Genomic DNA, 26738 nt, shown 5'->3' with positions numbered 1-26738 from the left:
AAAGGTCTGTGAGAGCCTAATCAGGCCCTCATGCAGTGCCATTGTGGTCGGTTAGGGCCCAGCTTCCTGTTCTGAGGGGCAAAAGGTGCCTCCACTATTGATGTAGGGCACTCAAACAAAGAGGGCATGTCAGAAGAATGCAGAATATTCAAAAGCAGGATGGTAGATCTCCACTGGTATCAGCCATTCAATACAACAGAGAAGGAAGAAGCCACAAGGAAGCCACTCTAGACAAATTTAAAAAGGACGGCTATTGTCAATTAAAGCTGAAGTATACTATGGTTTTTACAGTTGATCTTTTAAAATGGACTATTATTAGTAGAACTCTTGACTAATGCACAAAAGAAAGATTCATCCTTGTTCAGTGCTTGCGCTATTTTTTCCCATTTCTTTAATCTACTCACACACATGCTCATCAACATAAGTGTCTACTGTTATTGGCAAATAAAGGATTATTTTCATTCAGTTCTTGCACAACACCAAAGAAACACCACATCTACAACAACAAATATAACAGTGGTTATCATTTGTATTTGAATACATTTTTCTCAGCTGTCTGAACAATTTTCTGGGACAGTCAGCTTGTTTAGAAGCTCACTTTATATGGTGTTATACTTGCTATGTAGCCCAATTAGTCCAGTAAAGAACGATTCCACAAAAGAGTAAAAAGCAATGCTAATCAAGGTAAAACTAAGTGGTCCCTAACGTTTGCTTTTGAAAGCACTACTGTATATTGTTCAGGTTTAGGTCAGATGTTCGTTAGGTGATCTGTATGACAAGCTCTGCCTTCTCATGGATCTGTACATGAAGGACATGTAGCTGAAATGTACAACAAAACCTACTTTAAGTAACTTATTTCAGATGCACAAAAATGTGCAAAGCGCCCTCTAGTGAATCTGTCTACTGAAACGTGCATCAAAACGCACCCAGAAGGTTTTGCAAAACAAAATTTTTTGTTTTGTTTCACAAAAACTGTGAAACAACATATCTAACATTTTAATTAGGCTGTGCTGAACTAGAATGCTCTTACTGAAATTCACATCAAACTCAAGACACACACACACACACACACACACACACACACTATACATATATATATATATATATATATATATATATATATATATATATATATATATATATATATATATATATATATATATATATATTTATATAAATTTAAGAAAAACACAGATGGTCACCACATACACACTAGAAACATTCATCTGTGTCCAGTGCTATGTCTCCAAATGTCTATTGCTGCTCCAAAATGTCTATTGCTGTCTTTAATTAATTGTTCTTTCTCTTGTTCATTATTTTGTCATTGACAAACTAATAAGTGCAAAACCAACTCAAAGCATATGTGGGAGCTAAAATCAAGACTCAATTTTGCCTTCTTCGTGAAATGGAATTTTTGTATGTGCACTGTATATCAGTTCCCCTATGAACCACTCTTCACACATACAAATATGTGCTGAAATAGAGCTATTTAATTGATTGTTGTGCTTGTCGACACAAAGTTCACTTAAATTTCATTTTAAAAACGCTATATGTAAAAAAATCTGATACAGTTTTTTGTGACATCAGTGGCCAATAAGTCAACTGCAGAAAGAAAATAATTTCAATTGCTTGTCTTTATAAATAACAGTATGTAGTGTATACTGTAGCACATTTATTGTGTTATGCCGTACACCCAAAGCTCTTCACAACTGTGTAAAGGGATCTCCTATCACCACCACCAGTGTGCAGCTCTACGTGGGTGATGCGGTGCCAGTGCTTCACCACACACCAGCTGCAGGACGAGGAGAGACAGTGAAACAGGGACACAAATTGGGACACCAAGGTGGGTAGGGGATAAAGGGAATTTAGCCAGACTACACCTCTACTCTTTATGAGAACTGTCATGGGATTTTTAATGACCACAGAGAGTCAGAACCTCAATTTAATGTCTCATGCAAAAGATGGTGCTCACTGACAGTATAGTGTCCCCATCATTATATTGGGGCATTAGGATTTACATTCCCATCTAGGTTCTAACCAGGCTCAGCCCTGCTTAGCTTCAGTGAGCAACCGGTATCGGGCTGCAAGGTGATATGGCTGTGTTAAAAGTCAGAAATACATGTTCTGTGATAAAATTTTTACAAACATGCAGATTCCATCCACACTACCAACTGGAACATTTAGATGAATATTTATATATGTGCTGTACTTTTCTCTCTTTCATTGATTAAAAAAATAGAAAAATGACATCAGTAGGAAAGACATGATATGAATATGTTTGCACAAGCTCTAATAAGTTATTAAAATGACACTGTTATGATTCCATATTTGGAAATACAGACCATGGCTGCATCCGAAACCTCATACTTCCATGCTATATAATATGCTAAAAACAGTATGCAAGCCGAGTAGTATGTCCAAATTCATAGAATTCGAAAATCCGTATGCGAGAAGTCCTCGGATGACCTACTACTTCCGTACTACTACTATCCCATGATGCCCCGCGAGAGAATTCATGAATGGGAGTGAAGCGACGCAACTGTCGTGGGTAGGTCACATAGATAAATACACTAGATGTCGCAAACGGACCCTGAGCATGCGTCAATAGTGCCGCCATGTTTGTACAGTGCTCCCAGGACAAATGTCATTCAACTGCACTAGTCAAGACAGTGTTATTATGTGAAGATGCTGGACTTTCTTGCTGTCTATGGGTGTAGTAACGAGCAAACAAGAAAACAAAGCACAAAGGCAGAACATTTCATAGATAAGATTTAGTTTTTTACGTTTTTGTAGGTTATAAACTTTTGTGCTAAACAGGTAACGTTATTAATGACAATACAGTCTCTTACTGCATTCACCATAAGGGAAAGTAGCACCAACTTGCACTAAATACTCGGCATATGCTAGTTTTGTTGAATAAAATAAGCAAACAATGCAAAGAAATATGACAATAAGTTGTCGACAATATATTGTCGGCTAAGTGAACGAGTCGTTCATAACAGGGATTCATTCACAAAGAATCACTCCCTCTGTTAGAATGAGAAGTGAAAGCAGGATAGGGGGTGTGTTTCAGGACACAGATCAAATTTAACAGGGAGGGACAATAGTACATTTCCATACACACAAACACAAGCTTTATGTCAGGAACGCCTGTGCGGTCACTTATCCATCGATTTAGAAAAGTGATGTAAAATTATAATTTTTGTAATTTAAAAAAAAATTGCATACTGACCTCCGGGAAAACTCCCGATCATGGATATATGTTTATATGTGTATACCTCTGGCTCTGGATGACCACAGTTCTCCACTGCAGCTGGGTCCTGCATTAATTTCAAAGGAGCGCTTCCCTGTACTAAAATGGCGGCTCTATTGACGCATTCCTTCCAATAGACAACAACAGGGTAGGCGACATCTAATGTATATATCTATGGGTAGGTCACGTGAGCGTGACAAAATCGCAGATGTAGAACATCCAAATTTCAATCATACTGGTCACATTCATACTGTATAGAACATACTTTTCTAACGGCCGAGTAGAACGTTTAAATTCAAATGCGGTTTCGAACGCAGCCCATATCTAATGGAGTATGTCGTTCTTTAAGCACTAAAAAGCATCTGCAAATGATCAGTTTCTATATTTTGTGATTCATAGTTTATGTGACCTAGATGTCTGCTCTGTCAACTTTTGAAGTTGAGAATTCAACTTCTTGTGACTTCTTGACATTTAAGTAGTTTAAAACAATATATTGTACAAGAAATAAATGATGAATAACAGGAAAAGCACTGGCAGTTTAATACAGTGTTTGTACTGTAATTTACAACACCAATCCAGACGATACATCACCTCAAACTATTAAAAACATCAATAAAAGTGCAATTCAAAAGCATAAACAAACACATAAGCATAACATTTTTATAGCAAGGCCTGAAAGTTGCAAGCAAACATGGCATATTAAAACTATCTTTTCAAACAGCCAAACCTATATTATAAAACTCAGAAGACGCACGCCTCGCCATCCCCAACTCCCTTTTGTTGCTCTGTACACCAATGCCCTCAGAAGTCAAAGTCGATTTCTTTCTCCTGCCAGACAGATACAATCTTGACTAGCCTATTCAAAGGCCACAGGCTGCTTCTCGAAGGCTGGCCTATTATGACGCTATAATATAACCTCTGGCAACATCATCACTGTAGTATCACAAAGGTAATGGGCAGAATTGAATGAAGAGATGGGCCTTTATGCTTTCTCACTCAAACATAATTCTCTTCTCTTTGCCATTTTGACACCATCATTCTTTTTTTCTCCTCCTTCTTTTCTTTCCCTCAGAAAGTCCACACATGCAGCACGTTTATTTCTTTACCTGCTAGAATGCACAATATTCAACCTCTATTTATTTTTTTAGATATACATTTTTTTTTTGTCATGCTCCTTGTCTTTTTATTATTTTTATTTTTCGTTTTTCAAACTTCCAAGGTCAGACAGGACAATGAATGCCACTGGTGTCTGCTTGAATTACGAACGCCACTGGCGGCCATTGCCTTGGTTTCCAAGCAACACACTAACCATTAATTTTCAATTAAAGCAGACAAAGAGCTGACAGCACGGGCTCTATGGAAGATGTCAAGAATCTGTATTAATATACGACAAGTGAGCATAATTGTGTGTCCATTTTTTCATCCAAAAAAAAACCTCATCTATGCTATCATTGAAATGTGAATGCTGTTGATAATTTGAGGGGTGCGCTTTGTGTCCCCCCCCCCCCCCCCATCTTCCCTCACCGGAGATGCATATCATGTGTATTTCTAAAATAACATTTGCCTATTCCATCACTTTTTTCCTCTCTTCTTCATTTCTTGAAGGTGGCAATTATTTCTATTGTTTTGCCGTTATGTCTCGACACACTGAGATCTATATTGGTTTGGTTTTGAAAGGTGGACGGGTGGGTTGATGCAGATCTGACCAGTCCGCAGGTAGTGATTTTCTGTCTATCTCGCAAAGCTTCTCACACTTGTGATATGACAGCCACGTCAGGTAAATATTCAGCTAATCATTACTACATGAAGAGAGCAGGCGCTGCCGAGAAATGAGGAGGAATCTTTCAAAAACATCTTTCTCATGTTCCTGTAGATTGTGTCTATTCAACTACTTTAAATAAAGATGCTATAAGAGACACATACACACACACGCAAGTTTCAGGTTTATGAAGACTCTTATTTTATTTATTTGACCATTAATATTGTGAAATGTGTTATTAATATTAATACACAGTTTTTATTTTAATATATTTTATTAAATTTAATTACTCATGCAATGCAAAACTGTGGCATTTTGAGCTTTTCAGCATTATGAGAAGTCTTAATAATCATATAATCGTTCAGAAATCCTTCTTATTTGCATTTGTTAAAACAAATATATGTATTTTTTATGTATTTGTTTAGTATATATATAGTTGAAGTCAGAATTATTAGCCCCCCCATTCAATTTTTTTTTCTTTTTTAAATATTTCACAAATAATGTTTAACAGAGCAAGGACATTTTCACAGTATGTTTGATAATATTTTTCTTCTGGAGAAAGTCTTATTTGTTTTATTTTGGCTAGAATAAAAGCAGTTTTAAAATTTTTAAAAGCCATTTTAAGGTCAAAATTATTAGCCCCTTTAAGCTATTTTTTTTTTCAATAGTCTACAGCACAAACTATCGTTATCCAATAACTTGCCTCATTACCCTAACCTGCTTAGTTATTCTAATTAACTTAGTTAAGTCTTTAAATGTCACATTAAGCTGTATAGATGTGTCTTGAAAAACATCTTGTAAAATATCATTTACTGTCATCATGGCAAAGAAAAAATAAATCAGTGATTAGAAATGAGTTTTTAAAAAACTATTGTGTTTAGAAATGTGTTGAAAAAAATCTTCTCTGTTATATATAGGGGGAAAAAATAAACAGGGGGCTAATAATTCTGACTTCAACTATATATAAACATACAGTGCTCAACATACATAAGTACACCCCTCACAAATCTATCTTTTAAATTCATAATTTAAATAGGAAGCTATGTTATATTTGTGCATATACATTAGATTAGTCAGTACTGAACATTTCGAACAAAATAACTTATGATAACGGTCCAAAAACTAATACACCCACATGCATATGTTATAGAAAAATATTAAATGCAAATTTAAAAAAAGAGGAAAAAACAAGAGAAGCAGAAAATTTTAAAATTTTGTTGAATATTTTGCTTGAATTTTATTGTATTATCTTTCAATTTCTAAATATGTTTGGTGACTAAAATAATATTTTAATAATTATATCTGTTTAATAAATCAGTTTTGTTTAAATGCACCAAAATACATTGCCTATATTCAGAGAATGGATACAAATATTCATTTTCAATGGGTTGTACTCAATTATGCTTAGCACTCTATATGTTTATGGGATATATGTGTACTTATATGTGTGTTATACATATATGCACAACACATAAAAACAGAAATGTAATGCTTTTGGTTGTGTACAAAAAACCCTTTGCATTTCTGAAAAGATTTGTGTACACCTAGAAACTATTTTCAAAGGTTCGGTAAGGTGGTAAAGGTTTCATATGTTAAGTATATGACTGGCCAAACTATGAAATAGTTTATTTTTATTTATTTAATTATTTATTTTATTCTTTTTAATTTTTTTGTATGATGATGTCATCTGATCAGCCCCTATATATTAATGTTGAAAAAACGTCTATCGGCTTATCAGCTGTTTGTTTGTTTCAAAGAAAAGGGCTTCTTGGTGAACAGGAAAATAAAAGCCTGGTTACAAAATGTTATCAAACTTTCACCTGTTCTGCTCAATTAGGCCTCTGTGAAACAGAAGCCCTTTTTAGGCAGCCGTTATCAGACGTGCCTGCATGTGGGCAAAGAGGGCAGGGAGGAAGTTACGGCGCCCAGTGTTTATTTTCTCCACCTTTGCATTTGTGTGTTTCTGCAGATAACAAGTTAAGAGGCTAGCGACTCGGGTCAGGCTTTCAACAACCAATAGGTCGTTTGTTACTGTAATACGTCAGTTTCCGGGTGTAACATTATAAGATGCCAAAAGCGAACAACAAATGGTAGTTATAAACACTCACAGTCTGCTGTAATACTGTTGAAAATGATAATGTCAACATTAATGCCTGATTTCAGATACTCAGATATTGATTCATCTTTTATAAATGTTAATATTGATGTCTGAGATGCAGCAGGGAATGTAGTAAACACTGTGATTTTGTAAATGATTCACTTTGATATGTGATATATGACTAAATAGTTGTTATCTATAACTTTTAAGAGGGAATTCTCAATTCAAATGAGAAGAGACTTTTCACACACTGTAAAAATGGCAGGGATTTCAACCGCAAAAAAAATAAATAAAAATAAATAAATAAATAAATAAATAAATAAATAAATAAATAAATAAATAAATAAAAATGCTACAGCAAAAATTTATAACCTCACTGTAAAAAAAATAAAATTGTAAGGCAATATTCTGCACAGCTTTTCTGAGTTGACTCAAATCAAGTCAACTACAGTACTTTGATCAAAAGTTGAGTTAACTCAAAAAAAGCTGTGCAGCAAGTTGCCTTACAATTTTACATTGAGTCAACTTTTTATTGTTTACAGTGCTGGTTAACTACACATTTACTTGATATGTATTCAATTCAATTCAATTCACCTTTATTTGTATAGCGCTTATACAATGTAGATTGTGTCAAAGCAGCTTCCCATAAAAGGTCATAGTAAATAGGAACAGTGTAGTTCAGTTTATAGTGTTTAAGTTCAGTTCAGTTTAGCTCAGTTCAGTGTGGTTTAATAATCACTACTGAGAGTCCAAACACTGAAGAGCAAATCCAACGATGCGCAGCTCTATGTACAGTAAATAATGGCAATTTAACTTTCCCAGAATTCCCTGCATGATGCTTTTTAAAACCTTTTACCTGGTTAACAGTACACTGTTAAAAAACATACTGTAAAATTTACAGTAACACACTGGTGATTTTGGTTGCCACTAAATCTGTGAATTTACAAGCACTCTGTTAAATACAATTAAATAATAATTTACAGTGTGCTTGTATATTTTCAGTCTAACTGGCAACCAAAATTGCCAGTAAGTTACTATAAATGTTACAGTACAACTTTTCCAAATCGTCAGTAAGTAACTGTACATTTTACAGTAAATTGTAATTATTAATTTACAGTGTAAGTTTCCTTAATATACACAGTAAATAACCATAAATTGTTACTCGGTTAACCGTACACAAAATTTTACAGTAACTTACTGGCAATTTTGGTTGACTGTAGGACTGTAAATTCACATAAATCACATAAATCACTGTAAATTACAATTATTAAGGGCCATAATACATATTTGGCAACCAAACTGTCCAGTAAAGAAATGTAAATTTTACAGTAAATTGTAATTATCAATTTACAGTATAAGTTTTCTTAATATATATGGTAAATAATTGTAAATTGACTTTCCCAGAATTCCCTGCATGACACTTTACCTTTTAAAAACTTTTTACTTGGTTAACAGTAAACTGTAAATTTTACAGTAACTTTCTGCCCATTTTGGTTAACAGTAGGATTGTAAATTAACAAGCATACTGTAAATTACAATTATTAAGGACAATAATACATATTTGGTAACCAAAATTGCCAATAGGTAACTGTAAATTTCACAGTAAATTGTAAGTATCAATTTACAGTATTAGTGTCCTTATATATGTTAAGTATATACAGTAAATAGCCGTAAATTCACTTTCCCGGAATTGCCCACGTGACACTTCACATTTATTTTTATTTTTCTTATCAGTGATTTAAATTACATTTTTATTTTACATCGAAATTTTTATAAAGTTTTTTGGATTACCTTAATTTCATGCGTGTTATCATGATCTGAATTTTTATTAAGCTCAAAGGTCCAGAACAATTGATATTACAAAACAAGTTTTTAATAAACATCCATCACATGCATCACAAGTCAACACTATTTTTTTTTTTTTATAAAAATACAAACAACTAAACAGTTGGTTTACAAGGTTTATGCATTAAAGCAGGCACCCTCTCGCGATTAGCCCGCTCAATCACGTAAAGCCACGTATGATCACTGGATGTCATGACAACAGTTTGAATCCTTTACGCATAGTCTTCCATAACGAAATGGAGTTGGGTCCGGATTGAATACCCTCACAATCTGGACTTTGAGAAGCCCTGCCCTACATACATATGGTTGTGTTTTTGTCCAAAACAGTGGTGTATAACACTATGGAATAATGAATTTTTGAAATTTCAACAAACTTTTAACTGTAAAATTCTTGCAATTACAGCTGCCTGTTTTTTACTGTAAATTTTACAGATTTTAATTTTTTTTTTACAATGCTGCACATCACAAATCAAGCATTGAGACTCTTATGTGATGTCACTGAAGTGATGACAGCAGCGAGTGATGTTCAATTTTCCGAAGAAGCATTTAAAGAAGCACTGATAGAAACACAATAGAGCCACCTACTGTTTCCAGACTTCTTCAAGGAGAGAGAAAAAAAACATGTTGTTTCGTGGCTTTTAGAGACTTCCAGGGAACATGAGGAAGGAAAAGAGACGGTATGACAGCTACATAGTGCTCTCTGTGCCTTTGCTGCCTCATTAAATCAAACAGCTCCAGAATTGGTCCATAAACGACTCCAGCACTTCCCTTTTCTCTCTGTCTTACTATATTAGAGCTTATAATTAAGGTAATTACTTTCAAAGAACTCATAATAGGATTCCTCTTGCCTCCTTTTATACTCCTCGCATGGCACGGTAAATACAATTTAATATGCGTTGCCCCTTAAACGACAAACTGACCCACATTTTTGAGCTGTTGGCATCGCAAAGGAAGAGTAATGGCCAAAGGAGGGAGGCTGTAATGGCCAAGACGAACTGCTTTATTATTTATCAAAAACACGGGGAAAAAATGAAGCAAAGGGGGTTTGGTGATTAAAGTCTGAACTGAAAGCTCTCTCCCGAACAGTTTGCTTAATATTTAATCACCTATTAGCTCCTCTTCTTCTTCTTCCTAATTAATTTTATGTAACAATCATTTTCAATTCACATATTTAATTTCCCGCCGATGTACCTTTTCATTTAACATGTTTTGAGTGTTAATCCGAAAGGCCTGGAAGTGCAGATGTGCTGGTAAAATTAGCAGATGGCAAAGTGCCTTCATTTGTGAACCTTTTTAAATAACTTAGCAGTCTCTCTCTCTTTTCTCTTCATAAATGCATGAAGATTTATACGTCATCTAGTCATCTACGTTATGTTCTTTAATATGAGATAAGTTAGTTAATCATTAAGTAAATATGTATTTACTTATTACAGACAAACTCATGCATAAATTGGTAGATTATATTTCAATTGTAAATTCAGCCATAAACAGTATAGAATTTTGAGGTGTCAAAGAAAAAAAGGATAATAATAATAATAATAATAATAATAATAATAATAATAATAATAATAATAATAATAATAATAATAATAACAACAACACATGGCAAAATGCAGTTAGGTTTCACTCATTACTATGATTTATTAGAATGTATATACTATTATTATTTATGACTGAATACAGCATACCTCATTTTATATAATTAATTCTAACCCATTTTAATATGTATTCATTTGTGATCATTTAAATATGTAATATTTAATTTGAATACATATTATTAATTTACAACATGTTTATAGTTTATTATATATTAAATGATGATGATGATGATGATGATACTACTTCTACTACTAATAATAATTATACTATTAAAATATAATAATAAAATTCAATCAGGTTTGACCAATATTATTTTTCCATTACAATGATTTAATGTTATTTGAATTAATATTTGACTTATTAATTAATTTTATGGAATAGGACTTATAATACTGTATACGCATATAATACACATAAAATATAGTCCATTAAAAATTTTATCTGGTATAACTTACTATATATTTGTAAATTTATTATAGCACACATGTATAACAACAACAACAACAACAACAACAACAACAACAACAACAACAACAACAATAATAATAATAATAATAATAATAATAATAATAATAATAATAATAATAATAATAATAACAACAACAACGCAGTTAGGTTTCACTCATTTTTATGTTCATTACTATGATTAAAATATATGTGCTATTATTATTAATGGAATATGACTGAATACAGCATAACTCATTACTATGATTTATTAAAATGTATATACTGTTATTATTTATGACTGAATACAGCATACCTCATTTTATATAATTAATTATAACTCATTTAAATATGTAATATTTAATATAAATACATATTATAAATTTACAACACATTTATAATTTATTATATATTAAATGATGATACTGACACTACTACTAGTACTACTACTACTACTACTACTACTACTACTGCTACTACTACTACTACTACTGCTACTACTACTACTACTACTACTACTACTACTACTAATAATAATAATAATAATAATAATAATAATAATAATGCCATCATTTTAGATGTTAGAATGATTTACTACAGTGTATTTATGCAATTTTTAAATATTATTTGAGATAATGAGAGTGTATGTGTGTTTCCAAGTACTGGGTTGCAGCTGGAAGGGCATCCGCTGTGTAAAAAATATGCTAGATAAGTTGGCGGTTCATTCTGCTGTGGTGACCCCTGATGAATAAAGGGACTAAGCTGAAGCAAAATGAATGAATGTTATCTCTTATTGCCTTTTTTATAGGTATATTTAGTGATGTTCAACGACATATACTGTAGATAATAATTCTATTAATACCAATACTACTAATATTAATAATCAAAACAACAACAAATACGGCAAATTCGCTTTTTCACATATTTCTATCAGTTTTTTATTATTACATTATTACACAGAATCCCACAGTAAACAAGCGTAACACCCCGTCTTCCTTTTCTCTCTCTCTCTCTCTCTCTCTCTCTCTCTCTCTCTCTCTCTGTCATCAGGGACTCAACGCTCTCTCTGATTTGCATGCAGGGTCTTGGACGAGCTGGAAAAAGTGCCGTCAGGCCACAAAGGCACCTTGGCAGATAATGAGTGGCGTATTCCAGGTACAGCCCAGAGTATCGCTCCTCATCAGGGGAATTTTCAATTAAGGGATGCAGATTAATAAAGCATAATTGTGAGGCTCAATCTACCCGTGGAGAGAGCGAGAGAGCAGGAGGAGGAGGACAAAACCAGCTCGTCTGTCAGTAAAAAAACGCATGTCCAGTGTTCAGCACCTGCGGTTATGTAAGATAATGTGCTTGAGCAAAAGCATTTGGGCTTCTGTAGATGTGTGTGTGTGTGTGTGTGTGTGTGTTTGTTCTCTGTGTGTTATGAACTATTGAGTCTTGCTATGCACAATATGCATGCATGCTCTGTTTGAACAGGGAGAGTAAATAATACTAGACTTCAAATATCTGCATACGAGTTTATCGCATTTATGGGTGTTTCTTCACAGCGTATTTTTATGTGTCGGGAATCGATTGCAAAATGGATTGATGTCAATTAGAAAATTATTATTTTTCTCTCTGTAATGTTAAATTAATATTCTATTCATTATAATATTTTAAGATTTTATTAATATTTTGGATTTTTTAAAACTGTCCTAGGGCTTTTCTATGTATAAAGTCATCTTTAAAATGTATAATTTGTTGTAATATGAAACATAGTACATAATGAGAAAAGTGATTACATTGTAAAACTTTGAACTACAAAACAATTTCCATTGTCTGTGAGCAACCTTAAGGTATTTTACACAACATGACAATTCCAAAACATGGTCACAATAAACAACAATTCATGTTACTAAACTATTCATAAAAATAATAAAAATAAAATAAATACAATATAAATAAATAAATATACATTAAAAATAAATAACAAATGCAACATTAATAATGATAATAATAATAATAATAATAATAATAATAATAATAATAATAATAATAATAATAATAATAATAATAATAATAATAGGGTATATGCAGAAGTATGAAGAAGGGCTTTTAATTTTGCAGTAACCTGACTCAAGCGCTTCCGTATGCAGTTACAAAATCGGTGCGTCTGTTTTCTTTAAAAATCAATGATCTCCACTGCCTGACTGATATACAGTTTAAAGTGGGTGTCATATTGTACAAGAAGCACTGCATTAAATTACATTTATCTGTACCATGTCTTTAAAATATGAACATTTATTTTTACACCAATAATTTAAATGGAGTTTCTGAGCTCGCCTGCCGATCTTATATAGTACTGTCGCCTCACACCAAGAGGGTCACTGGTTCGAGCCTGGGCTGGGTCAGTTGGCGTTTCTGTGTGGAGTTTTCATGTTCTCCCTGCCTTCGTGTGGGTTTCCTCCAGGTGCTCCGGTTTCCCCCTACAGTCCAAAGACATGCGGTACAGGTGAATTAGGTAGGCTAAATTGTCCATAGTGTATGAGTGTAAGTGAGTGTGTATGGATGTTTTCCAGAGATGGGTTGCAGCTGGAAGGACATCCGCTGCGTAAAACATGTATTGGATAAGTTGGAGGTTCATTCCACTGTGGCGACCCCAGATTAATAAAGGGACTAAGCCGAAAATGAATGAATGAATGAATAATAATAATAATAATAATAATAATAATAATAATAATAATAATAATAATATTATTATTATTATTATTATTATTATTATTATTATTATTATTATTATTATTATTATTATTTTGATTAAACAAGTATTGTAACAAAATAATTATAATAAGAGTAATTTTATAATATAAAAATATTGGGTCCCACTTTATATTAAGTGGCATTAACTAATATGTAGTTACACTGAATCATCATTTGTTACAATGTATTGTGTAAAGACATGTTTTTACATTGTACTTATAACTGATTGAACACCTGCATGTAATTACAACTGTATTTAATTTCTGTAAATACATCTTTAATTAAACAGATGCACATCCCTTACACCTTAACCCACCCTTAAACCTACCCATACCACCAAACATGTACTAAACCTACCCGTATAACACCTCAAGAGCACCAGAAGTGTTCTGCAATACATTATAAAGACAATAGGTACATTGTATTTATTTTTTGATGGAACTACATAGTAGTAAAGGACACTTAATATAAAGTAGGACTAAATATTATTGTAGTCTAATAATATTACCAAAAAGTTTCAATTGTATTGTTTTATATATTAGATATTATTGTAATAATATTTTTATACAAAATAAATAGTAGTGTACATATATATATATATATATATATATATATATATATATATATATATATATATATATATATATATATATATATATATATATATATGTTCTAAAAGGTGCTAAATTGTAATTGTTTATATGCAGACATGCATATTCATAACTCTCTATGTATATACCCAGCGATGGGAAGCCTTCTAGTGCTGTAGTGTTTTAATATATTATTATTATTTTGCTAAAATATTTTATGCACCAGTAAATGCGTTCTGAATTTCATGTTTTTTTTGTTTGTTTTCCAGTATTAGTTTTTGTAATGTTGCTGTTTTTAATTTTATGTCATTTACTTAACTTTATTTTCCACACTGTAAAAAATTGTAAAAAGGTAAAAAACTTTAAACTGCAAAAATTCTACAGTTAAAACCTGTAACTTGACATAACGTTTCTTTACTGTTTATCTTAACCGCAAACTGACTTTCCCAGAATCCAGAATTTTATGGATTTTCTTTTTACAGTGTAGCCTAGAGGGTCAAAAAACACCTGCAGTTACAGAAACACACATATATTTTCAATCTCATTGGTTCATACAGTGATTCTGACCGAGCAGATAAAACCTGCCAAAAGCCTTTTCTCTCTGAAAGCCTTGTATAAGTCGTTCACACCTGCGAACAAAAAAGCAGAGCGTCGCTCTTTATCTGAGTTTATCTGCTATCATCAAGCACACATCCAGAGCTGGGTAAACATTTAACACCTTTAGCAAAGCTACTTGGGCTCTTAGTCAGAGGTTTAACAAGAGGACAAGTTGTTTTCCTTGTTGGTTAGTTCAGAAAACATTCCATTCGCCTCCACTCCCTTGACCTGTCACCGAACAATGTTTGCACTAAAGCTGTGATTTATCTGAACACTACAACACACTCCGTCTGCACAAACTGAAACACACACACACACACCCACGCATTTACTTGTAAACACATTCTTACATGTACGTGCACATCCACGTACACAAAGCAAACTATTAAACCTGTTTGTGCAGCCTTGCATTAAACGACCTTATTAAGATAAAAGCTCTTATTTAGATCCCTTCGAGTCGCAGATGAATAATCAAACCTTGAACGTGTCAAACGAATGCGATGGAAAGGAGATATAAAGCTGAATGCAGGTAAACAGCCACTATAGTAAATCCAAACAAATGTTTAAGACATTTGTGAGGCGTTAATGGAAAATGTTTTACAAAGCTAAACAAATCAAAGCTCGCATTGCAGACAGCACATTTTCCATGACAGTAGCACATTTGTACATGGGTTTGTAAAAAATGTAAACATAAAAAATACAGAAAAGGCCTTTTATTAAAGACCTATTTAATTTATTATTATTATTATTATTATTATTATTATTATTATTATTATTATTATTATTATTATTATTATTATTAATTGCATGTCAAGGTGATAGAATAAAAATCAGTTTTTTTTGTCTGATCTTTAGATGTCCTTAAGTGAGTTTGTAAACATTCTTAATCATATTTTAAAAACAAAAAAGCAACAACGAAAAAACAAACAAAAATAAATAAATAAATAACAGACAGCACATTTTACATGACAGTAGCACATTTGTACATGGGTTTGAAAAACCTTTTTAACATAAAAAATACAGAAAAGGCCTGTACTTTCTATTTAAATGTTAGTTTGCCATTTTATTTTAATGTATTTTATAGCATGTAGAGCTGATAGAATCAGAATCTGATTTTTGTCTCAACTAAAGAAGTTCAATTCAATTCAATTCACCTTTATTTGTATAGCGCTTATACAATGTAGATTGTGTCAAAGCAGCTTCACATAAAAGGTCACAGTAAATAGGAACAGTGTAGTTCAGTTTGTAGTGTTTAAGTTCAGTTCAGTTTAGCTCAGTTCAGTGTGGTTTAATAATCACTACTGAGAGTCCAAATATTGAAGAGCAAATCCATCGATGCGCAGCTCTACAGATCCTGAACCATGCAAGCCAGTGGCGACAGCGGAGAGGGAAAAAAAACTTCACTAAAGGCGGAAGTGAAGAAAAAAAACCTTGAGAGAAACCAGACTCAGTTGGGCACGACCATTTTAATTTCTCCGCTGGCCAAACGTCTTGTGCAGAGCTGCAGTCTCAGTGGCGGAGGCTGGAAGCTGGCCTCAGCGAAGACTCGTCTGTCTCTGGAGCGTCATAGGAAACAGTCTCATGTTCTCCACTCTTCCATGACCATCGCAGTAGTTGTTCAGGATTCGGCCAGGTCCAGGATATGGAAACCTTGGGATCATCTCGTCGTTGGTCTTGGATCGAATCAGTGACTCTGCATAGTCTGAGGGCCTCGGGAAGAGTATCCCCAGGTGGAAATGGAGAATAAAGAAAGTAATTAGCGTAGCTGATGTTCACAGTGTATATCAGCAAGATGCATAACCTGTGTGGAAGCCCCCTAAGTGGTGCACTAAGTGTATGCTTTACTGAACAGATAGGTCTTTAATCTAATCTAATCTTTTGAATTGGGAGAGTGTGTCTGAGCCTCGGACGTTATCAGGAAGGCTATTCCAGAGTTTAGGAGCTATAAATGAGAAGGCTCGACCTCCTTTACTCGACTTTGCTATTCTAGGTACTACCAGAAGCCCTGAGTTTTGAGATCTTAAAGAGCGAGTTGGATTGTAGCGAGACAGAAGATTGGTTAGATAAACAGGAGCTAGATTATTTAAAGCTTTATATGTAAGAAGCAATATTTTAAATTCAATACGAAACTTAACAGGCAGCCAGTGTAAGGAGGATAAAATTGGGCTGATGTGATCATATTTTCTAGACCTGGTAAGAACTCTGGCAGCTGCATTTTGTACTAATTGAAGTTTGTTAATAGAGGATGCTGGGCAACCAGCAAACAGTGCATTACAGTAGTCCAGCCTAGAAGTCATAAAAGCATGGACTAGCTTTTCTGCATCTGAGATGGATAGCATACTTCGTAACTTAGCTATATTTCTCAGATGAAAGAAAGCAGTTTTTGTGACATGGGAAATATGATTTTTAAAAGTTAAATTGCTGTCTAATATGACACCCAGATCTTTTATAGTAGAGCTAACGCTAACTTTGTATCCCTCTAATTGTAGGTCGAGTTGTGAGATCTGCTGTGTACAGTATTTAGGCCCAATAAGTAATAATTCTGTTTTGTCTGAGTTTAAGAGAAGATAATTGTTGGTCATCCAGTCTTTAACATCTTTAATACACTCAGTTAGCTTGGACAGATTAGACGTCTCGTCAGGTTTAGTTGAAATATATAATTGAGTATCATCTGCATAGCAGTGAAAGCTGATCCCATGTCTTCTAATAATGTCTCCCAGAAGTGGGTTTGTAAACATTCTTAATTATATTTTTAAAACAGAAAAGCAAACAAAAAATCATAGCAAAACAAAACAAAACAAAACAAAACAAAACAAAACAAAACAAAACAAAACAAAACAAAACAAAACAAAACAAAACATAGAAAAACAAAAACAAAACAAAACAAAACAAAACAAAACAAAACAAAACAAAACAAAACAAAACAAAACAAAACAAAACAAAACAAAACAAAACAAAACATAGCAAAACAAAACAAAACAAAACAAAACAAAACATAGCAAAACAAAACAAAACAAAACAAAACAAAACAAAACAAAACAAAACAAAACAAAACAAAACAAAACAAAACAAAACAAAACAAAACAAAACAAAACATAGAAAAACAAAACAAAACAAAACAAAACAAAACAAAACAAAACAAAACAAAACAAAACAAAACAAAACAAAACAAAACAAAACAAAACAAAACAAAACAAAGCAAAACGAAACGAAGCGAAGCGAAGCGAAGCGAAGCGAAGCGAAGCAAAGCAAAGCAAAGCAAAGCAAAGCAAAGCAAAGCAAAGCAAAGCAAAACAAAACAAAACAAGCAGACATGCTTGTTATTTTTTACATGACAGTAGCACATTTGTTCATGGGTTTGAAAAATATTTTTAACAAAGAATATGAAAATGCCTGCCCTTAATATAGAATATTTAAATATTCTATAAATAAAGTATTTTTGTACCATTTTATTATTATTTATTTTACAGCATGTCGAGCTGATGGAGTCAGAATCTGCTTTTGTCTGATCTAAAGAAATTTAAGTGGGTTTGTAAACATTCTTAATCATATGTTAATCAAAACTAAACTAAACTAAACTAAACTAAACTAAACTAAACTAAACTAAACTAAACTAAACTAAACACACTAAAGTTCTATTAGCTAATGCTAATTATCGTATTTACTAACCTGAACTAAGAATGCATGGGGTATCGATGGATTGGTCAGTCAGTCAGTCGACAGCAGCCTCTGGTGGATTTACGCGAGAAGAGAAAGAGCGAATGGCACTCGCGAGAGAAATTTGACATCTGAAAAACCATACACAGTGGCCTCTGATGGATTTCTGAAAACAAAAACTGCAAAAAACATACCTCCTGTATGTAAATAACGCTTTTACTACAACGAAGACGGCACAACACATAAGCCGCTATTTCACTACCGAATCGATGGCATGATAATCGTAACCGAACCAAATCGTGAGATCAGTGTAGATTCACGCCTCTACTCGTTACAATTATAGATCTTTTGCTGCATGGAGGGCGCAACAGTGACCAGTGTCTTCCGGTAGAATGTTTAGAACTTCTGTTTACAGTGTTTACAAACATTAATTTGCGATCCAATTTGTGATTAAATAGCGTTTTGAGTGGATTACGAAGTGTTTTTGTGACACATAACTTTGAAAGGAGTGTGTTAAAGCTGCTATAATCTGTCAGATCTATGGTTCAAGCGCAAGAGAAATACAGTATCGTAAGCCATGTTTCTTTTCGTTCTGCTTGATCACGTGCCCAAAAAAGATATTTAAAATAAACAAAACAATTTTTGACTGCTTTCTTTTATAACTACATTACTTGTACTTTTACTTTCAGCACTTGAGTAGTACATTTTGAAATAAACTACTTGCAATACTTAAGTACAAAAAATGTTGAATACTTTAGTACTTCCACTTTAAGTATGGTGCTTAAAGAGCTACTCAAGTCACTTTTTTGATAAAGCACTTGTACTTTTATACTTAAGTCTGGGTCTCTAGTACCTTATACATCTCTGCCTTTTAATAAGTATATGTTGGTTTATGTCAAAGGGGCGGGGCTTCGCTTTTGAAAGGCAGCCCCAAACGCAAATTCAGGGTCAGTTAACCTGGCGAGCGAGCGAGCTACTGGGGCATCGTAAGCAATTTGTGACCTGTCTGTATATAATAGTGTGGTTGTACATATATGATTTGTTTGTTTGCTGTTTATTTGTTCTTTTACTTTTGGTTATTTTGTTACTTTGCTGGGTTTTGGGTTATTTTGGTTTTCACTCTCATACACTGTAAATAAACCATCACTTTACACGTTCCACGTCCATAATTTTTTCCAATGTTTTTCTCACTTGCCATCCATCAAGAACCCACTATGAGCCTTCCTGGTTCATCAACCTCACAAATACACTATATAATTAATTAAGTAGACAGAGGATTAATTCTACACGTTTCCTGAAAAGAACAACAAAAAAATCTACTTTTACTCTAAAACAAAGAAAGGAGAACAAGCCTGCATTTATTTTCCTAAATATTCCTTAAAGCATATTATCAGATTTACCACACGCCATTTGTACCACATGTTTATTGAGCTGATAGGACGGAAATCTGGTTTTCTGCTCTATTATTAAATTAAACCTGAATACATGTAAACAGCAGCTATACTTTCAATCCTATCAAGTGCTTCAGGCAATCACCACAATCCATTTGTAAATCCGTGCCTGGGTGGGTTGGTAAACGTTACTGATTGTGTTTTACAGGCCGCAGAAGAACAGATCTGCCTTTCGTGAGACATGTGAGAGTGTGCTCACCTCTGCGTGAGAGGTGCAAGTCTGCATGTCTGCAGCATGTTTTGTCTTACTGTGATTTATGAGTGCATATGTGTGCGATGTTGCCCTTCTGTGTGGAGGAGGCCCTTGAGGGAGACGCTGGGGAGTTGTGTAAGAAGAAGTGTCTTTTTGCCCCGGGGACGAGGGCTAGCGGAGCCCAGAGGAGTGACTGACAGGAGTGCAGGGCTGCTCGGGTTCAGGCTGGTTTACTTCACACGCGTGCAGACATGAGGGAATCTATCTCTGAGATTCAACAGTCCGCTTATCTGAAAACAGTTATGATGCCCACTTAATCCTAATCTCCTCATTCACAGTTAGGAACTTAATCATAAATATCTTTGGTGTTTATTCGAACTAGCCACCATATAAACAAAAACTTTATATTCTTTCTATGGGACAAACCAATTCTATCTCATGGCAATTCCTAACGTTTTGATTTAGTGGCTTTTTGTCTTATTTTGTACATTTTAATATAATTTGTTCATTCCACAATGAGATGTGGGGTTAGAGTTTGGGGTAAAACCTTGTTTTAAAGGTCCCATGAAATTAAAAACAGACAAAATTTTGCGTTTAGAAATTATAAAACTGATATAAACATGTAAAGCTAGTAGTTTGTCACTTCCGTGTAAATGGATCAACGTTTTTATTCACGTCACCTCATACTTCAGTTTCTCATCAAATCATAGCCAATCAAATGCTCTCTAGCATCTGACATGCCCCGCCCCCTTCAAGACGCTTCTCATTTGCTTTTCATTTGACGCACTTGAGCTCAACCTCTCTCTTGCTGGCAGAGCGGTGATGAAACAAACACAATTGGCAGTTTTTTTTAAATGAGGTAGGAACTATACTTTAACCCCCTCCATCCAAACTCTCTTTTTGTGTTTCGGTTGAGATTACGTCAAGCATCAAATAGAAAATGCACATTTCAAAGCCCTTCACATGAGCTTTAAAAACCTTTTATTTTCATACATATATCAAAAATAAGTTTTTCTATATTAATTAGCCACTTTTCTGATAATATGTAAAATACATGTTTCCTGTTTAGAAGGATCTGGACAAACTACAACTAGTGACCCTTAGGCGTCAACTACAAAAATAATAATAAAGAAACAAAACAAAATGTTAAAAAAAACATACATTGCGAACAAAACCAGCAACCATATTAAACGAAAACTTTTATTCTTTAAAAAACCCTTTAAAACGCTTCTTATTTGCTTTTCATTTGATGCGGTTGAGCTCAACCACTCTCGCTGGCAGAGCAGTGATGAAACAAAACACTATTGGGCTGTTTTTTTAAATGAGGGAAGAACTTTACTTTAACCCCCCCACGTCTCATAAAATTAAAATAAAGTTTTTCAGATGTTAGTATCAATATGTTAATTTTTAAGATGTCTATAAGCTAGAGGGCTCAAAAACAGTGACGAAATTTTGTATTTAGAAAGTATAAAACTGATATAAACATGTAAAGCTTGAAGTTTTTATTTACGTCACCTCATACTTCAGTTTCTCATCAAACAATAACCAATCAATTCCACTCTAGCATCTGACATGCCCCGCCCCCTTTAAAACACTTCTTATTTGCTTTTCATTTGATGCGGTTGAGCTCAACCTCTCTCGCTGGCAGAGCGGTGATGAAACAATTGGCTGAACACTATTGGCTGTTTTTTTTTTTTAAATGAGGGAGGAACTACATTTTGATCCCCCCCTCCCCTCCCCTCCCAACTCTTATTTCGTGTTTCGGTTGAGATTACATCAAGCATCAAATAGAAAATGCGCATTTCAAAGCCCTTCACATGAGCTTTAAAAATCTTTTATTTTCATACATATATCAAAAATAAGTTTTTGTATATTAATTAATATTAATTGAAAATACGTAAAATACTTATGTTTCCTGTTTGAAGGATCTGGACAAACTAAAACTAGTGACCCTTAGACATCAACTACAAAAACAATAAAGGAAACAAAACAAAATGTAAAAAAAAAATAACACACACTGCGAACAAAACTAGCAACCATATTAAACAAAAACTTTTTAATTCTTTCTATGGGACAAACCAATGCTAACTCACGGCAATTACTAACATTTTAATTTAGTGGCTAATTTGTCTTAGTTTGTCATTTAATTTGCCCATCCAACAATCAGGAGTAGGCTTAGGGATGGGTTTTGGGGAAATGTCTCCTTTTAAAAATCTTATGCTTTCATACAGATTAAGTCATATGTATTTTTATACAAATGAGTCAATTTACTGATAATACATAAAATAGTTACATTTTGATCAGGCTGGACAAGCAACAAACTGATACTTAGGCGTCAACTACAAAACTATGAAAAATAAATTAAAATAACATACACCTTCAATTGAGATAACTTGTGTGTTTGTTCAAACCAGCAACCAAATAAACAAAAACGTTACATTTTTGAACTAGAAAAACAAATTGACAAACTAGAAAAACTAATTTATTATTTAAACTTTATGACATTACCTACAAATTAAAAATGTAACAAAAAAGCAATATAGCATAACAAACTGCAAACAAAACAAAACAAAATAGGCGATTAAAATTAAACAAATTTAAACAAAAGATACAAGTAAAAATATACATCTAACAAAAATCAATGAGAAGAGATTGTGCAAAAACAACAAACTGTAGCAAAATCAACCAAATCAGGTGTGCATGGCTGCTTGGGTTGAGGCTGGTTTAGTTTAGCCCAGAGCAGACATGAGGGAATTCAACACCACACCAGCTTTGGTCTGCTTATCTGAAAGCAGTTTAGCAGTTTTTAACTATAAATCTTTGTTGAAGGTCTGTAAGGGCTTCCTTTGGTTCGGTCTCTGCAGTGAGTGAAAGGTAATGATGCCCATTTAATCCCAATTTCCTCATTTACAGTTGGCCTGGGGCCACTAGGAGCTTATAGCTATTTATATACCTCATTTGAGATAATTTGGGTGTTTGTTTAAACCACCTTTATAAACTTTCCATGAGAGGAACTAGAAAAACAGAGCAACGTAACATGAGGACAAAAGAGAATTTGAAGGAATGTTACAGACTCCAAATAAAATCAGCTTTAGGCATCACATGCAAATGTGAAGAAATTAAAAATCAAATATTAAATAAAAAACAGTACACAGAAAACTCCAGACCAGAAAACATGTCACAACATCTGTGTTTTATCTGAACAGCTGCTGGAACACCACTGACTGGTGGGAGCTTGTCTGTTAAAGGGAATTACAGCAGAGCTTTGAGCTAAAATGCATTAATGAATGCTGCTGCTTAATATGCAGAGCTCCATCTAAAATCAAACAGCAGACATTGAAAAGCAACAAAATAAAAAATAAAAAACAAAAACAAACAATCATCAAAAAGAAGATATGCCTTTTCAAAAGAAACAAACAAAAAATGTGGACAAAGGCAGAATGTTTTTAAAAAAGAAATCAAACTATAATCAAATAGCAATAAATTACAAAACAACAAATTAAACAAACAAAATAAAGTAAAACAGACCATAAAACAAAAGTAAAACAAAATATAAAACAAATAGCAGACAGCTACAATACATTTGCAAAACAAATAAACAAACAAACAAACAAAGCAAACAAAAAAACAAGCAAACAAACAAACTAAATAAATAAAAACAGCAGACATTACCAAACAAGCTGAAACAAAAACAAAACCACAAAAACAAACAAACAAACAAACAAACAAAAGTTTTATTTGCAAAACAAGACAAAACCAAACAAACAAACAAACAAACAAACAAACAAACAATGTTACGGTTGTAAAACAAAACCAAAAACAACCAAAATGAACAAACAGGCAAACAGACAAACAAGCAAACAAACAAACAAACAGACAGAGAAACAAAGATTTGCAAAACAAAAAACAAAGCTAAACAAAACAAAACAAAACAAAACAAAACAAAACAAAACAAAACAAAACAAAACACTTTTTGAACTGGCTTTTAAAAAATAATGTTTTGTTGAATCAGTTCACAAAAATGGTCTAAATGATTTGTTAAATTATTTGCTTGTCAAGAACACATTGGCTCTTTATTGACTCCGCACAAAGCCTTTACCGGTAACAATACATTTTCAGCTGTCTGCTTTCTTGCTGTTACTTCACTAAAGCATAAGCGTTTTTACATGTGTGTAACAAATCAGCTTGCCTCTACTGAAGCGACCAAAACATTCCTATGGCTCTCCTGTGTTTTGCAGTAAACAGTAATGTGTTGACTGGCTGAGATTTCATCCATACCACTTTAATGCTTGTGATTGATGGGCGACAAGCACAGTGAGCATCTGAAGACACTGAGCATCTCTTTGGGAAAACACACAAGCACACAAACACACACACACTGCAAGTCCTGTCCTGACTCAGACATGTAAAAGTAATTCCAAACGGTTTCTCAATGCATCATAGTCCTTACTGTAATTCTCTCACTCTCCACGCAGATGTTTAGATAAAACGATCCATTCTTGCGGTTGAAAGCATAAGTGGCTTTCTGCTCAATTTTATCACAACCATCAAGGGAAACTGATTTGGCCAAAAGAATTACATCACACCCCATGCATGCGCAGAGAGACTGACAAACAGACACAAACAAGGCACGAAACATTAAGCTAAAGTCATCAATCTGATTCAAGTGTGATGAAACCAATGGAGATTGTTATCTCCAACAGCTGGAACAATGCAAAGCCATTGATATTCATTAAAGACTAAGTTAAAGTAAAAGGCACAGCAGAGAAACAATACAATATGCCAAGCCTTGAGTCACGGTTAAAGAGGAAATGTATAACAGTGTTGTTTTTCTCAACTACACTGACAAAAAAAGACTGTTGTAGAAGCAATTTTCACTCAGGAATTGATAGAAAATTCTAGAGATATAAAACATAACATACATTAAACAATGTGTTAATTAAATAAGAATGTAAAAATGTAACATATAGCACATTTATTGTGTATGGCCATACACCCAAAGCACTTCACAGTCATGAGGGTCTCTCTACACCACCACCAGTGTGCAGCATCCACTTGGATGATGCAACGGCAGCCACAGGACAACAGCGCCAGTGCTCTCACCACACACCAGCTATTGGTGGAGGAGACTCAGTGATAGAGCCAATTTAGTGGATGGGAATAATTGGGAGGCCATGATGGTAAGGGTCGAGAGAGAAATTGGCCAGGACACAGAGGCTACACCCCCTACTCTTTATGAGAAGTGCCATGAGATTTTTAATGACCACAGAGAGTCAGGACCTCGATTTATCTTCTCATCCGAAAGACAGTGCCCACTGACAGTATAGTGTCCCCTTCACTTTTACTGGGGCATTAGGACTCACACAGACCACAGGTCTCACACCCCCTGCTGGCCTAGTTAACACCACTTCCAACAGCAGCCTAGTTTTTCCATGTGGTCTCCCATCCAGGTACTGACCAGGCTCAGCCCTGTTTCGCTTCAGTGAGTTACCACTAAATACAGTCATAAAATACAATAATGAGACGTCTACACAAAATATTACAACTAAAAGCATTATTACAAATGACTGTAAATTGGAAAACAAAATATAAAACACAAATAAATAAATAAATAAATAAATAAATAAATAAATAAATAAATAAATAAATAAATAAATAAATAAAACAGTAGATATTACCAAACAAGCTATAATAAATTTGAACAAAACCACACAAAAACAAACAAACAAACAAACAAACAAACAATGTTACGGTTGTAAAACAAAACAAAAAAACAACCAAAATGAAAAAACAGGCTAACAAAGAAACAAAGAAACAAAGAAACAAACAAACAAACACATTTTTGAGCACAAGAAATAGTCACACCCTTTCACACAGTAATACCAGTAAATATCCGAAAAATTTCTGGAACAAATTTACCAGTAAATTCAACAAAGCACTTTTCACACAGCCAAAGACGTTCTGTACCTTTTCCGGAAAAGGACTATTCACATATCCATTCCAAAATACTGGTAAATTCTGACATCATTAACTATAAATGAGCTCTAAACGGCTGCGCTTGTATTTGTAAACATAGAAGGGGTCGGGCTTTTGTTGATGGTTTCACTTTTAGATAAAGCTTTAGCATTCATGTAGCTGCTTTGTTCCAGAGACATCCAAAGGCAGAAGTGCGAACCGCAGTTAAATGTTTACACATTTGACTACATCACAAATTCTGTGGATGGATAAGTATTGTGAACAACTTCGATAAAAACATATGGAGGAACACATTCGCATGTCGGGATAATATTGTGTGTGTGTGCTGGCTCTCACTGGAGCACTCCTTCACTTCATGTGCACATGCGTTAATCAACTGAAGCAGGTAAACAAACAGCAGTTTAGGATAAGCATTTTATACATTTTTTTTACACAGTTGGCATTAAGAAGGAACATAGAAACGTCATCTGACTAAGGTGGATCTAGCAGCTAAATGTGTCAGGAAAAATATTCAAAGGCTTTTATTTTCATAAAAAG

The sequence above is a fragment of the Danio aesculapii genome, chromosome 11 (assembly GCF_903798145.1).
Source record: "Danio aesculapii chromosome 11, fDanAes4.1, whole genome shotgun sequence".
Lineage (NCBI taxonomy): Eukaryota > Metazoa > Chordata > Actinopteri > Cypriniformes > Danionidae > Danio > Danio aesculapii.
The sequence above is the reverse complement of the archived record's forward strand: the minus strand, read 5'-3'. Positions refer to the sequence as shown.